The 16,800-nt window shown below is 44.9% G+C and overlaps 1 protein-coding gene across 7 annotated transcripts in view; it reads left to right on the top strand.

Moving 5' to 3' along the window:
* LOC138747881 (cation channel sperm-associated auxiliary subunit gamma-like) overlaps positions 1-13,405 on the top strand; it is a 196,406-nt gene extending 183,001 nt beyond the window's left edge. For 4 of the 7 annotated variants that reach the window (XR_011347709.1, XR_011347711.1, XR_011347707.1 and 1 more), the window contains one exon: positions 13,337-13,405. The gene's annotated coding sequence lies outside the window, so the exon portion shown is untranslated. The remainder of the gene's footprint in view (positions 1-13,336) is intronic. The other 3 variants (XR_011347708.1, XR_011347713.1, XR_011347714.1) reach the window with 1 other exon arrangement.
* The last annotated feature ends 3,395 nt before the right edge of the window (positions 13,406-16,800 follow it).

Raw genomic sequence — 16,800 nt, 5'->3', positions numbered from 1 at the left:
TATCAGGAGTGCCCACATTGCCTGGGTCTTACAGGGGCACACACATTCTTACACTAAAGATGTACTGACCCTGATGCTGGGCTCATCCTGTGGATTTCTACACAAGAGGCAGAGTGCTGTGATGAGTGAAGAAACATCAAGGGGTCACCTCACCTCCATTACCGTCCATACCTGAACCTCCACCGCACCCTCCCCAACCCACTCCCTCACCCCATCCACCACCTCCATCACCCTCCACCTCCCTCACCCATTCCTCCATCACCTCCACCTCCATAATCAGGAGCTCTCTATCATCAATCTTTTGATTCAAATTATTTTCCATTGAGGGTTATCAACAGTTCTGTAAATAATGAATCAGAGCTTCCTATTGATTACAGCTTCCTTCACCCTTTAGTTCCTTTTATTGAATTAGTTTTCTTTAAAAATGGTAGGTGGCATTTTGGATGGAGTTTGGATGCAATCCTCCCTCCACACAACATTGTTACTGGGATCTCATAACAGGCAATAGATGGAGAAAGGTGCCATGACAATCATTGGCTCTTGGTGAGTTCGAGCAGTGGGTCTGAAGCTCTTGAGAGATGACCATTTCATGGTGCCAGGGGGTGAACCAGCACAAGGTCTAAAGGTGAAGGAGGAGGGACAGAGAGAGAGAGAGAGAGAGAGAGAGAGAGAGAGAGAGAGAGAGAGAGAGAGAGAGAGAGAGAGAGAGAGGCCACTTAGTGAGTTATCTCCTGGACATTAAACATGAATACATTGAATTAGGATTAGGCCTTCAGGTCTTTGGGGCTTCATTGAAACTCTCTGAGAACTTGGGTTATTTTGTGGCTTTGTGCAATGATCCGCAGATATCAAAGAGTTGCCTCAGGAGACCAGCACAATAGAAAGCTGAATGGGCTGTTGGGCAGGGAGAGTTATGATTGGTGAGGTGACAGAATTCTTCAGGGAATCGATTGTACTCTGTGTGGTCAATTGGGGCTTGCATTAGGTAAGAATGAGATGTCCTTCAGGAGCCCAGAAGATGTGGTTCCAGTAATATGACCTATTATTATCTTCCAACAGAAAGAAAAGTCTCAGAAATCTAGTTTCATCTCTAATGAGTAGTGGCATACTTATTTCCACACGGAACAATCGCTCTTTAGTGCTATTGATTAAGCATTGAGATGGAGAAACTTTTAATTATTCCCTGATTGGTTTATCCTCATCGTCAGTTACTTTAATCCATATCTGGCTGCATGTGTTTACTAGCCAGGACCTCAGGCTTCCATTCAAGTGCCTGGGTTTAGGATTCCATTGATTTGAATGGAAAAGCCAGAATACGATACTCTTTCATTCATGCTTCAACCTAGAAACCCTCTCAGTTCCGGCAGGTGTACTCTAAACCTGACACCGGTTCCCCTCGCCACACTCCTAATCAGCTCAGGTTTATGGGTGATTCCACTAGACAACAATTTTTTCAAAAGGTTTGCTTTCCAAAAAATAAATTGGGATTATGATCGATAACTTCACGCTGAACACAAAGATAATTTCAGATTTGCTGTATCACGTAGGAAGTTGGAGAAACATTAAATTGAATTTAGCATGTTTAATCACATAATGAAGCTCTCAGGTTGACTGCAAATGTGAGGAGCCCAGGATTTGTCTTGGTCACCAATTTTACAACTAAAGTAGAGATTATGGGCTTTCTTAATAAGTGCAGTCATGCTGTGTCTTTGAGCCTGAAGCGTATACTCACCACTAATGTAGCAGAATGGATCACAGCTGTTGTGTCATTGACCAGACATTTTTGCTGTATTAAATCTTCCTGAAGACAATAAATGCTATTGTTAAGTACATTCACTGTGCTATTGCCTGAAGAACATGTGCATCAACGTACGTTCAATCTATGTCAATGTAATGCACATCTTCTGTATATATGAGCTGCTTACATAGCTTGTCTTCATCTATCCTGAGTGACCATGCCCAAGCCTAAGACAAAACTTGCAGAGTCCCTGCACTGAGTGCTTGGACTGACCCAAACAGTTTTCTTTGTGGATAATACACTAGTAGATTTCAAATATGACAGGAAATCACAAAAGTGATAGGAAACTTTGAAGATGATTTTCATGATCAGCAGCTGAAAATTGATAAAATACACCCAAAAGTGTTCAGGAAGCAAAACCTTCCTTGTCCAGTGGAATCTACCAATGTTCCTCATCAAGTTAGGTTGTTTTGTGCCTCTGAGTCAGAAGGTAGTGGGTTCGAGACCCACTGACAATTTCCATGCAAGAACCTGGATGGAAGTGCAGTGAGGGGCTGGGAGAGAGTAGTGACACATGAGATGCTACCATATAGGTATCTTGTTCATCCCTGGCCCAAGTATTTGGATTCTCTGGAGTGAAACGCGGGTGGCAGGGTAGGCATAGGGCATCACGGTTGGCAGAGGGTGGCATGGTTGGTGTAGCTGTCAGTGCAACACCTTTACAGCATCAGTGATCATGACCGGGGTTCAAATCCCGATCTGTCTGTAAGGAATTTGTATGTTCTCCCTGTGTCTGCGTGGGTTTTACCCGGGGGCTCTGGTTTCCTTCTATCCTTCAAAATGTTCCTGGGGTTGTAGGTCAATTGGGTGCAATTGGGCGGCATGAGCTTGTGGGCCTAAATGGCCTGTGGCTGTGCTGTATGTCTAGATGAAAAAGATAGTCTGCAGATGCTGAGATTGTAGTGAAAACACTCAGAATTGCTGGAGGAACTCAGCCAGTCTCACAGCATCCACAGCAGGTACCAGCGTTTCAGATCTAAGCCCTTCTTCAAGGTACGATCGGTTCCAAAGGTTCTCTGCTTCATCACTACCGTCTGGACAAAATCAATCGGCATACACTGGCTCTCGACTGGCCGTTCCATATCTTGAGCAGCCAAAGGGTATGAAGTCCAGGTCTTTCATGATACCAAGTACTTGACTTGCCCTCTGAATCAATCATGACCCTGAGGCAAAACTGTCAATCAAATCAGATATTTTTCCAACTGCTGAAATCAAACGGCTTAAACCACCGTGCTTAAGGAGATAATGAGAGTGTTCTTAGATTATTTATTCTGTAATGTTCCATCCTGACATGGGCAGTATTCAATACGTTTCCAAAATTTTCCCCCTGAAATGACTGCAAAAACACAGAAACGCTGGAGGATCTCAGTGGTCTCGCCATGTCCATCGGAAGTAAAGATGTATTACTCATGTTTTGGACGTGAGCTCTTCTTACTTCAAAAAATGGCTCAGGCCTGAAATCTTGGTCATATAGCTTTACCTCCTGTGGACACGGCGATACTGAGTTCCTCCAATGTTTTTACTACAATCTGCAGACGTTCAGGTCAAGTCAAGTTTATTATCATCTGATTGTTCAAGTAAAACCCGACGAATCACTGTTCTCTGGTCCTCGGTGCAAAACACACAGACACACACCCAGACGTAACACACAGACAGAGAAACAATACATATGCAGAAGAAGGATTTCATTTATACAAATAAATAAATATGGTTTTGTAAAATGAGAGTCTTGGGTGGTTAGTGAGAACAGGTCCTTTGCTCATTCAGCATTCTCTCTGCCTGTGGGAAGAAGCTGATCCTCAGCCTGGTGGCACTGGCTCTGATCCTCCTATATCTCTTCCCCAACGGGAGCAGCTGAAAGAGGCTGTGTGCGGGGTGGAAGGGGTCCTCAATGATTTTGCGCACCCTCTTTAGACAACGATCCTGGTAGATCACATCGAGGGGTGGGGGGGTGGAGTGACTCCAGTGATCCTCTCTGCCAGTCTTATGGACCTGTGGATTGACCTTCGATCCATTTCTCTGCAGCCATCGTACCGTACTGAGATGAGGCTGGCCTGGACGCTCTCGATAGAGCTCCTGTAGAAGACTGACATGATGCTGGCTGGTGGCCTTGCCCCCTTCAGTCTTCTCAGGAAGTGCAGTCGCTGTTGCACCTTCTTGACAAGTGAGGAGATGTTGAGGGTCCACGATAGGTCACTTGTTAAGTGAGCTCCATTCTCTCCACTACAGAGATGTTGATGTGCAGTGGAGGCTGGTTATTCCTGGTCCTCCTGACGTCCATGATCCTTCATTTTGTCCACATTGAGATGCAGGTTGTTATTCTCGCACCATTTCACGAGATTTCCCACCCCTTCTCTGTGGAGCAACTCATCATTGATGCTGCTGAGGCCGATGACTGTTGTGTCATCTAGAAACGTGATGACACTGTTGAGCTGGATCTGGCAATGCAGTCCGTGGGTTAGTAGTGTGAACAGTAGTGGGATTTAAGTAATCTCTTCTAGTCCCACTTACCTGCACCCTGCCCATAACCCTCCAATCCCCTCTCATCCATGCACCTATCCAACTTTTTCTTAAATGTCAAAATTGACCTTGCTGCAACCATCTCTTCCGGAAGGTCATTCCACTCAGCCCCACTCTCTGAGTGGGTGTAACATTGGATTCAGGTCCTGATCCCACAATCAAAAGGAAATAGCCCAGTTTTGAGTTACGGCCCTGTTTGAGGTACAATGAGGAGGAGGCAGATTTGAAACTGGGGAGGTGTTTGAAGCAGATGCAAGAGAAACACATCAGAGGCATGAATATGTGGCCAACAGTGGCATACGGGTCAGGCAGCTGGGATTGGTTAGATTGACAGCAGGGCCAGCAGAGACAGGAAGGACTGAAGGACTTGCTTCTGCCTTGTTCTATATTTGGTCCACCCCTCAAAGCTGTGTAAAGTGAAGTGGGGAGAGGAGAAAGGCAAAAAGAGAACAAATGCGATTGGAAAATGTGTGCGGAGACGTGGAGGGAAAGGGAGAAACAGTAAGAAAGAACACTGAAAATACTCAGCAGACTGTGCAGCATCTCTAGAGGGAAAAACATGTTTCAATTTCCTCTGATTCTGTCCAACTTGCTGAATGTTTCAATATATTTCTGTATTTACTTCAGTTGTTTAGCATTTTTTTTCCCAGCAATGCAGCTCCATAGAAATGCCTTTCTGGCCATTGAAGCCCGTGCCGCCCAATTGCACCCATGTGTTTTGTAGGGTGGGAGGAAGCCAGAACACCCAGGCATGGGGTGAATGTACAGACTCCTTAAAGACAGCACGGGATTCGAACCCATGTTGCTGATGCTGTTATAGCAATGTGCAAACCACTACACTATCATGCCAATCATTTAGATGAGAGAGAGAGAGGGAATGAGAGAGAATGAGCGAGAGAGGGAGAGAGAATGAGCAAGAGAAAGGGAGAGAGAGAAAATGAGAGAGATAGAATGAGAATGGACAGGAGAGACAAAGATCAGAAAAGGTGAAGTGAAATGGAGAGTTAAGAATAGGTTAGAGAACAAGAAGGTGAAAGAGAATTGTAGAGGTGGGGGAGAGAGAGAGAGAATGTGGAAAGATAGGGTTGAATGGAAAATGAGAGAAGAGGTTGGTGGGGAAAATCAGTCTGAGAAAGGAAAAAGTAGTGTTTGGAGAAAGAGGCTGGAAGTGGTCAATAGAGTACGTACGGTATGTCCAGAGTTAAATCGCCTCATTTTTATTCAGATAGAAATCCTCTAGGGGACCAATGTAAAATTGGTGAGGCTTCTTTGGTTCACATGTTCTGGACTTGCCCGAGTTTAGAAAAAATTTTGGAAAGGTATCTTTCAAACATTATCGGTGATTCTCAGGTTCAAATGAGAACCTCGCCCTCTAATTGCTCCATTCGGATCATTTCAAGATGATGTTTCACTGACTCCAACTCAAAACCGAATTTGATCTTTTACTTCATTGAAAGCCGAACGCACGAAGGGAAAGACGATTCTCCACCTACACACACACAACGATTCAGTGATGTCATGTCTTAAGTTTTAAAAAAATTAGATAATCCATTAAAGATTCAAATATTAATATCTAAAAGCCGTGGGGCCCATTTATGGATGATTATCAGGATGTAAAGAATTTGGGAGTTCAGATGCTTTGGTGTGGCCAGGTTCCGGGCTGATGTCACTTCATTCCATGTACTTTTCCCGAAACTTGTTTCATGGTCGAGGTTCTGATTTATAAAGTGTTTTTTTGTTTAGGATTTTAAAAAATATTTGATAATATAACAGGTAACTGTTTTTGTCAACCGCGAATAATCCAAGCATTGATAAAGTTACTATAGAGGGAGAGGAGAAGGAAAGAGAATTGTAAACTTTTTTTTAAATAAAAAAATGTATAACTTTCTTGAAAATAATTTATAATTTCATCTTTTCTTTCTTTCCTTTTTGTTCTCTCTCTTTTGATGTCCTGCTTTGATCTTCTATTCCCAATCTGCTCTGGTTTTTGAATTGTCTTCCTATTTGACATTTTTAATCTCAGTTTAACTTGTGACACATTGAATAATTGTATCATTCAATTGTTTATCTTTTAAATATCAAAATAAAATATTTGTAAAAGAGAAGAGAAAGAGGTTGGAGATGTGGGAATCGAGCAAACTCGATGGGCTGAAGGAACGAGGGGTCAGGTGGAGAGGTGGGAGATAAGGAGAAGGCCAAGGAGGAATTTAGAGAGTCAGTAAACTGGAAGGAAGGAAGGAGAGAGAATGATTAAAAAAAAGGTGTGAACTGGATCTGGGGCTGAATGGTCTCTTTATTGTTTTTAACTTTTCAATTTAGACTACAGGTTACAGGCCCATCCGGCCCATAAGCCCGTGCTACCTAATTTACACCCCTCTGTACTTTTTAAACAGTGGGAGGAATCCAGAACCCCCGGAGGAAACCCATACAGGTCACGGGAAGAACGCACAAACTCCTTACAGACAGCGCGGGATTCGAACCCCAGTCGCTGGCGGTAACAGCGTTGTGCTAACCTCTTCGCCAACTGTACCGCTCTGTTCTTTCATTTTAGAATAAATACATAAATAGATAAATAAGGAAGACACAAATGATAAATAAGGGAAGGAATGAATGAGAAGTGCAGAGCAAGTGGATATTGGACAGTGAGAGTAGGGGGCCATCGAGAGAGAGTGGGGAGAGGGGGTGGGGAGAACAGAGGGAATGAGGAAGGAGTGGAAAGGGAGACAAGGTGAAAGTTGGAGTTTCAGTGAGGTTGGAGTGAGAGGGTGAGGCCGAGGGAGAAATAGGTAGAAGGTTGAGGAGTTAACAGAGTTTGGAGGGGTGACAATTGGAGAAAGGGAAGCGGTTTGGGGAAAATAAGAGACAATTAGAGATGGATAAAGAAAATGATGGGGACAGCTCGGGAAAGGAAGTCGGAGAGGTTGGAGAAGGAGTGAGAGAGGGAGAGACTTTTATTTAGAATCCTGCAATCGTGGAGTCTTTGCCCAAGATGGCGGTGCCTATGATCAGAAGCAGCCGCGAGGGGTTGCAGACTCCAGGGAAAGAAAGGATTGGCACAAGGCACCAGAAAATGGGGAGACCCCCCCCCCCCATATGAGAAGGAGAAGCAGAGGAGCTGACCCAAGGGATGGCGACCATGGTGACGGACCAATGAGAGGCGCTGTGGCTGAAGAACATACAGGTGGTGGGCTGTTGATGACTTGAGGCAAGGAACCCACAGAGGCCATGGGCTGCTGGAGACTGCAGTCAAGGGACTTGCACCAGGCCGTGGGCCCCTGGAGACTGGCTCGAAACTGGTTGAAGGGGCATCAGGTATTGGAACTGGGATGCAAGTGGGTTCAGAAGGCGCTGAACATTTCCTGATCATGTCAACGGTTCAGATCTGGCACTCGGGCTGCTGACTGAGCTCTGTGCTGGTGGTGAATACACGGACACTCACTGGGGGGACTCTCTTTTGCTTCTCTTTCCCTGACGGTAAGTTTCATTTATGCCAATGACAAAGCTGTCTGCCTTATGGCAGATGAAAACAAATTCCGTGTCATCTTGCACTGTCTTCTTCTTAAAATATATATTGGTTTTAACAAGAAGAAACCATAGTAGCTATGAGATATTTTCTACTTCTCTAATGTGATCATGTTCTTCTGTGATATGATCTGTGATCTGGAGTTAAACCCCCTCCCCTTTACTTTATAAGGAAAAAAGAATCTTGAATCTTGAGAGAGGTTGGAGAGAGGGAGACAATTGAGGGAAGGTGAAGAGGTACTAAAGAAATTGGAGAGGAATTTAGAAAATTTGGAGAGAGGAGAGAATGAGATCAGTTGGAAAGACAGCAATGAGAGAGAGAGGTTGGCGATAGTTGGAAAGCAAGAGGTGTTAGGGAGGGGGAACAGGAAAGAAGGCAGTAAAGAGAAAGCTGGGGTCAGTGGGAGAGAGAAGAGGTGGAAGGAGGAAGGAGAATGAGAGAGGGCAGGTCGGAGCAATTAAACGTTGATAAGAGGGTGAAATTTGGAGAGCAGGGTGGAGAGAGAGAGAGAGGAGGTTGATTAGTGGTGGGGAGAGAGGTTTAGAGCAAGCAGGTGGACTGAAAGAAAGATGGGAGGAGTATTCAACAGATATTGGAGGTTGAAGAGGAGGTGAAGATATTTTGGAGTTAAGAAGCCCCCCCTCCACCCCACTGTAATGCTGTCACCAAACTGAGTTCTAAAGAGCCCTCATTTATCTGACAGAGGTTGAAAATTAAAAGATAAGATCCATCAGGCTCTTCAAACTATTGTTGCTTCAAACAAAATGAAATATTTGCTTTTCTAATTCACAGAAGCAGTAAATTTGTTTCACAGTCCACTAATAATTCTCTGCTGTTCATGTGTAATATTGGAATCCACAAGCCATATTGGAGGTGACAATAGAGGTATTTAAGATTCTGAAGGTCTTAGATAGGGTGGACAGCCAGCACCTTCTTCCTGGAAACACCAGAGGACATCGGTTTAAGGTGAGGGCAGGATGGTTCTGGGGAGACATCAGAGTTAAGTTTTTTTACACAGAGTGTGGGGGCCTGGAATGTATTTACAGGGGTGGGGGCTGGTACAATAGGGATATTCGAATAGATGGGCACATGGATGTAAGAAAAATAAAGGGCTGTGGGTGTGAGGGAGGGAAGGCCGAAGGGCCTGTAGTGTGCTGTGATGTGTTGTGTTCTGCCATAAATTCTCCGCATGTCAGGCATGAGTGTGAATAGGACAGAGGGAAGTAATGCTGTGATCCCAGTGAGCTGACCGTATTGGGGGTTGGGAACCGGGGTGGGGGGGGGGGCCAAGGAGGGAGACTCGGGTCACGCTGTGTGGCTGCGGAGGTGACGGGGCAAAGGAGGCAATGGCATCAAGGGAGGTGGCACGGTGCCTCTGACGGGACTCTCTTTCCCACATTGATAGGGGTCTCTTTTAACTCTGATTCATTGAGTATCTGATGTCCATGACAATAAAGGAAGCTGAACCTGTCTTTGCTTTCCTCGATAATCCAGGTTAGCCCCCCAGCCTCACGAGCATCACTGCACCAACTTGGTGGATAATGAAAGCCTCTTAAATTGAAATAACAAGAAATTAATTTCTTTTAAGTTGCTGATCAAACCTTCCAGCCATTACTGCTATTAATCCCTCCCCAGCACATTCAGGGGTGCTGGACTAGCTGTTAAAAGAGCCCATTGTTCTATTTTTACACAACATTTTAACAGGCTGTAATTGCGGTAATCAATCGCTATTTTGCTGAAATTCTCTCCGCGTCAGGAGTCACAGATGACAGCCAGACTGCAGCTAAAGCGTCTCCATTCCCTTGCAAGGGGAAAGTTGAATCACTTTATTGTCATCACAGGCCCTGAACTCAGGAGAAGAGCGAGAACAGGAGGCCCATGCCCTTGTTTATCCACCAGGACTGACGCCATGCTGACTCCCTGTCACATGACCCCGGGTTCAGTTACTGACATCATTAAATAGGGTCACAATTTGAAGCTCCATTCACTAACACCCTCACTTATTCTGTAGTTTGTGTGGGGAACGTTCGTCATCCTGCTGAGGCCTGATCATCAAAGCAGATAAAACCCAGAGTTCCAGGCATTTGATGAAAGGCACTTGGAGGAGAACTGCTGTGGTAACATCTTCACCTCAGCTCCAACCACCAACTTCAGTTTCACACCCAAGACGCATGCAGTTTCTGACAGTTGTCATCTGACTGGCTCACGCAACAGTTGTTGGAAATGACCAGTTGGTCAACCAGCAGCCACATTGGAGAGAGAAATAGAGATGTGGAAATGTTATAGGGACACTGAAGCAAGAGAGAGCGAGAGAGAGAGAGGGTATGTGCGTGCGTGCATGCGTGCGCGCGTGTGTGCGTGTGCGTATGTGTGTGTGTGCATGTGTGTGCATGTGTGTGTGCGTGTGTGTGTGTGCACACGTGTGTGTGTGTGTGTGTGTGTGTGTGTGTGTGTGTGCGCGTGCGTGTGTGTGTGTGCGTGCGTGCTTTTGCTTTTGTGTATGTACATGAACACCCAATGTGTATTATTGGCAATCTATGCACCCATGTTTGTACGATCAAGTGTTATGTGCATGTGTGAGTTGATGCACATGTTACTGTGTCTCTGGTGAATTAGTATCAGGACACTTTACTCGTGAGAAATGGAACCATGAACCACAGCTTGGTAGTGTCAGGCATCATAGCTACGTAAATGAGAGGAACTGGGTTGGACAGTGCCAATTGGTGGGATTTACTTAGGTCAGTAGGGTGTGGGGCAGGACTTCCTCACCCCTGAGTGGGAGAGATGAAGTTCTAGACCCAGACCATGTTCCACATCCTGAGGTAATGCTTCATTGCAGGAAGAACCAGTTTTGAGCAGAATGAGAAACTGAGGAGATGAACCTGAGGTGATTAGGGAACTAAAGGATTGGGGAATCCTTAGGGAGTAGTGATCATAAAATGATTGAGTTCAGTTTCAAATTTGGAAAGGAAAAACTGATATCAGTTGTGTCAATATTTCAGTGGAACAAAGAAATTTACAGTGGTATGAGAGAGGAGGTGGCCCAAGTTGTCTGGAAAAGTTAGTTGGATGGAGGGACGGCAGAGCAGAATTGGAAAATATTTCTACAAGAAATAAAGAAAGTGCAGGATAGATATATTCCAAGAAAAAAGAAAATTATGTAAGGAAAAATGGCATAAATGTGGCTAACAAGAGAGGTTAGGCTAAAATAAAAGCAAAAGGGAAGGCAGACAAGGAAGCAAAAATTAGTGGGAAAATAGAGGACTGGGAAACTTTTTAAAAATTACAGAGAGATAAAGAAAGTCATTAGGAAAGAAAAGATTAATTATGAAAGGAAGTTGGCAAATAACATACAAAAGTTTTTTTTTAAATATGTAAGAAGTAAAAGAGACATGGGTAGATATAGAACTGATTGAAAATGATGCTGGAGAAATTTAATGGGTTACAGAGGAACTAAATGAGTATTTTGCATTCGTCTTTACTGAGGAAGTCAATAGCCATAGATCTGATAGTCAGAGGTCTCATGGAATAGATTTAAATACAGTCAGTCAGTCAGAGTTTATTGTCATTTTTCAAAACCATAAAACAGCCATTTAAATGAGATTGTGTTTCTCCAGGACAAAGTGCTTCTTAATAACATAATAAGACCAAGCATAGGGGCGGGCTAAATGGCATCACAGCAGTCAGTCAGGATTACTAGAGAGGTAGTAAGCTGAATGGAGTAAAGATAGATAAGCCTCCTGGACCGGATGAGGTGCATCCATGGGTTCTGAAGAAGATTGTGGAGGCACTGCAATGGATTTTCCAGAACTAGACTCTGGCATGGTTCCGGAGGATTGGAAGGTCACAAATGTAGTGATGCTGGATAAGAAAGGAGGGGGACAGATCGAGTCAATGTGGACAGGCTTTTTCTATTGAGATTCAAACAAGAGGACATGGATTGTGATTGAAAGGGAAACGTTTAGGGGAAGCATGGAGGGAGGAATTTCTTCACTCAGAGGGTGGTGGGAGTGTGGAATGAGTTTCTGGCCAAAGTGGTAAATGTGGTTCTGATTTTAATATTTAAGGAAAAGTTGGATAGGTTTATGGATGCGAGAGGTGGGGAAGGTTATGGGCTGGGTGTGGGTCAATAGGACAAGGTGGGAGAAGGTGTTCAGTATGGACTAGAAGGGCCAAATTGACCTGTTTTTGTGCTGTAATTGTTATATGATTATAAAGGAAATTATAGGCTTATCAGTCTGATGTCGGTGGTTGGAAAGTTCTTGGTCGATCCTCAAGGACGAGGTTATGAGAGGTGAATGACATGATGGGTCCATGAAGGAAGATCCTCCCTGACCCACCCATTTGGAATTTTTTGAGGAAATCTCAAGTAGGGAGAGGCTGTGGATGTTGTGCATTTAGATTTTCAATAGGCCTTCGATAAGGTGACATACAAGAGGCTGCTTCATAAGGTGAGAGCCCACGGAATTACAGGGACGATATTAGATTGGGCAGAGCATTGGCCGATAGGCAGAAAACAATGGGTGGGAATAAAGGGATCCTGTTCTGGTTGGTTGCTGGTTACTAGTGGTGTCCGCTTCTGTTTACAATGTCTATCAATGATTTAGTTTATGGATTAAATGGTTTTGTGGTGAAGTTTGCAGATGACACCAAGATAGGTGGAGGAGACAGAAGTGTTGAAGAAAGGTTGCAGAGAGACTTGGACAGTTTAGGAGAGTGGGCATGGAAATGGCAGATGAGATCCAATGTTGAGACAGTTGGACGCCTTGGAAGAAGAAATAAACAGGCAGATTATTATTTGGATGGAGAAAAAATTCAAAATTCGTAAGTGCCGGATACCCTAAAGGTTTCCTACCAGGTTGGATCGGCAGTAAAGAAAGTGAATGGAGTGATGGCCTTTATTTCAAGAGGAATGGTGTATAAGAGTAAAGAGGTGTTGACGAGGCTCGACGGGGCACTGGTGAGACCTTATTTGGAGAACTGTGTGCAGTTTTGGGCCCTTATCTTAGAAGATGTTGGAGAAAGTTCAGAGAAGATTTATCAGGATGATTCCTGGAATGCAAGGAGGAGCATTTATTGGCTCTTGGACTGTATTCTTTGGAGTAAAGAAGAATGAGAAGGGATCTCATGGAAATATTTTGAACGCTGAAAGGATTGGACAGAGTCGATGTTTCCCTTGGTGGGTGAATCCAGGACACAAGGGCAGTCTTAGAATGAGCAGGTACCCATTTAAACAGAGATGAGGAGAAATTTCTTTACCCAGAGGGTTGTGGATTTGTGGAAATCGTAGCCACATTCAGCTGTGGAGGCCCGATCATTGGGGGAGTTTGAGGAGATTGACAGGTACCTAATTAGTCAGGGTATCAAGGGATATGGGGAAAAGGCCGGAAATTGGAACGAGATGTGAGAACGGTTTAGCTCATGGTGGACTGGCAGAATAGACTGGATGGGTTTTATGTGATCTTGTGAAACTTTGCCCCACATTCCTCCTTCAGGTGAGTCTAACTGCTTGTGGATCTGCTGGTGAGAAGCTATGGTGTTCCTTCTGTCATCTGAGACATCTCCTGAGACATTTCCTGCAAACGTCATGATGAAGGATTGTCAGGTCAGTGTTATAGTGACCTGGATTCTGCAGACACTACGTAGTGTCCACAGGGAGTGACCTAGTTGTTGAAAACACTATGCACTGGTCAGAGGGAAGGAAACCAGATGTGCAGATGCTGGGCTCGAGAGCATCTGACACCTGATGGAGGGCCTAGGCCCAAAACGTTGGATGCTGTGGGACCTGCTGACTTTCTCCACCACGTTTGTGTATTACTCCCAAAGAAATTTTGGTACATCCCACGGTGATAAACGTTGCTGGAGAAATGTTCTTCTCATGAGTGCCAAAACCAGTCTGCTCAGTATCAGTGGGCATTGCCTGTGGGTGAACGTCATGAGCTCTTTGAGGTATAGGCTCGTGGACTCATACAGAGTGGAAACAGGCCTTTCACCCCATCCTGCCCATGACGACCAAAATGTCCCACCCACACTAGTCGCACATGTTTGGCCCATATCCCTCTAAACCTGTCCTATCCGGGTATCTGCCCAAATGTTTCTTAAACGTTGAAGTTGTACCTCCTTCAGCAGCTTGTTCCATATACCCACCACCCTCTGTATTAAATCGTTACCCCTCAGGTTCCTGTTAAATCTCTCCACCCCTCTGTCACCTTAAACCTGTGAACTCTGGTTACTGATTCCCCTACTCTGGACAAAGACAACTCTCTGCGTTCACCCTATCTACTCCTTTCACAATCTTGAATAAAATGTACACACACACACACACACACACACACACACACACACACACACACACACACACACACACACACACACACACACACACACACACACACACACACACACTATCCAGTACATTTGCCAACAAGACTTCCCAATTGACTCGTTATTTGAGTGAGTTTTATTGGGAGGGTTAATGCTGAGCGTTGGGGAACACTGGGGAATAAACCAGGCACCTGCACAGGAATCCTGCCGAGCCCTCCAGCCCCTTGCCTTCCCCAGAACCCTCACTCCCTCTGTGCATGAACCAGCAGACGGAAACAAATTCACTTTCCATCTCAGGTCCTTGCAGGAGAATTCACTGAGATTAAAACCTGTGGATGTTTTATTTGAACATATTAGTAATTTGATTATAAAATAGTGATACAACACTTCTAATTGCAGCTGGGTTTTTTAAACACAATCTAAACAGTTCATGGGCTGATCTGCTGCCACCTACGGGAGGCTTCTCCATCTCCCTCCATCTGCACTCCTCCATTGTAGTAAAAACACAAAGAAGCTGGGGAACTCAGCAGGTCTCCCCCGCCCTATTCCCTCGCTGGCCTGTCTATCCATGGTCTCATGCACCGCCAGACTGAGACCACCCGCAAACTGGAGGAACAGCACCTCATCTTCCGACTGGGTCCCCTCCAACCGGATGGCATTGACATCAATCAACCAGTTTCTGTTAGAACGCCAACCCCCCCCCCCCACCCCACCTTCCCCACCATCTCTCCCTATGTCTCCTTTCTTTGAGCTCTCTCTCTTTCCCTTCCCTTTTCCCTCAGCTCTGTTTCCACAGAGGCCAAAACAACCCTCTCTCCCCCAGTCAATTCTCACTTCTCCTCTCTTCTGTCCTCATCTCCATATCTAATTAACACCTTTAGTCTGTGGGTCTGTACTCCTCCCCCTGTCTGTTCTTCACTCCCCATCCTTTTAATTCAGACACACACCTGCTTTTTGCTTGTACCTTGATGAAGGGCTTGGGCCCGAAAGGTCAGTGATATATCTTCACCTTCTCTGGATGTTGTGAGACCGGCTGAATTCCTCCAGTGTTTCTGTGTGGTTTTACTACATCACAGCATCTGCAGACCTTCGTGTTTCTCTCCCAGCATTTGTAATGAATTGTAATTGAATGCACAGTTTCTACCTCTGGGTTACATTATAGGCTCATCTAAAGGTTTCCAATCAAATCCTTAACTAGTATTTCCTCTTAAATATACGTACAGACTGATGGGTGTTTCCACTGCTTTTGGGGGCATCTCAGGTTGCTAATTGCACCTCTCTTAGAAACCATTACTACACTCAGAGGCACAGTGATGAACACAGCAAGGCACACGTACACCAAGGACATGTGTGCACACAGACAAGGGGCAAACATACAGACACAGAGCGGGACCATGAATCATTTTTATTCAGGATGCTGTATTCTGTGTCACCCAATCCCAGGGCCAGAGTTCTGGTCTGTTTTGCACTAAGAGGCCTGAACATTCTCTACTCCTTATTTATGTATCTGGTTGTGTGACTGGACATCTCCCCCCCCCCCCCACCCCACTCTCTCTCTCTCTCTCTCTCTCTCTCTCTCTCTTTCTCCCCTCTGTCTCACATACACACATTCTCTCTCTCTCTCTCTCTCTCTCTCTCTCTCACACACACACAATTACATCAATACACACATTGCACACTGATTCAGTGATGAGAGCACCCACAAACACTCTCATGCACACAGACTCAGAGACCTACACATGCACGAGACTGGAACTAGGGGACGTAGCCTCAAGATCCAAGGGGGTAGGTTTAGGACGGAGATGAGGAGGAACTGCTTTACCCGGAGGGTGGGGAACCTGTGGAATTCACTGCCCATTGAAGCAGTGGAGGTGACCTCAGTAAATAGATTTATCATGAGGTTGGATGGATTTTTACAAAGCAGAGGGATTAAAGGCTATGGGGAAAAGGCAGGTAGGTGGAGATGATCATCAGATCAGTCATGATCTCACTGAATGGGGGAGATGGCCGACTCCTGCTCCTGTTTCTAATGTTCCTGTGTTCTTAGTACACTGCCTATCCATGTCTGGGCATGAGAATGGGTAATGTGGAGTCATGCACCAACGCAGATGCCAGCAGACAGATATCGAGAAAGAAACAAGCACCCACATCTACACACAAACAGTCACGTCAGGAACACACACATGTGCTTAGACATGGAAGCTGAGAGACACTGAGCAGGTGTGATGAACTGTTAGATATACATGCACATTCGCGTACGCCCACAAATGGAAAACTCGTAGGAATGATGAAGATTAGACAGTGTGTAAATAATTTTTATTGCAGTCAACTGAATGAAACAAAACTCAGAAATAATAAGTGCCTCAAACAATATCCTTGATTAAAGAGCCATTAAACACTCAATATCTGCAGGGCAGCTTGTTCAAATTAGTGCTGCAATCATTAAAATGCATTTCCAAATCTAAATCTAATGATCCATCTTGCCAGCTCAACTCCCCAGAGCAGATCCAGCACGGATACAGTCAATTCACTTAAGTGAATACCTGATAAGTGAATATTAACTGAAAATCCCACAATCTACTCTCTCTGCCTGATTGGCATATCATTTCCTGTAACTTTATCCTTTTCAGCGGTG

The sequence above is a fragment of the Narcine bancroftii genome, chromosome 13, assembly GCF_036971445.1.
Source record: "Narcine bancroftii isolate sNarBan1 chromosome 13, sNarBan1.hap1, whole genome shotgun sequence".
In the NCBI taxonomy this organism is placed as follows: Eukaryota; Metazoa; Chordata; class Chondrichthyes; order Torpediniformes; family Narcinidae; genus Narcine; species Narcine bancroftii.
Note: the sequence above shows the minus strand (reverse complement) of the source record. Positions and strands in the feature narration are given on the sequence as shown.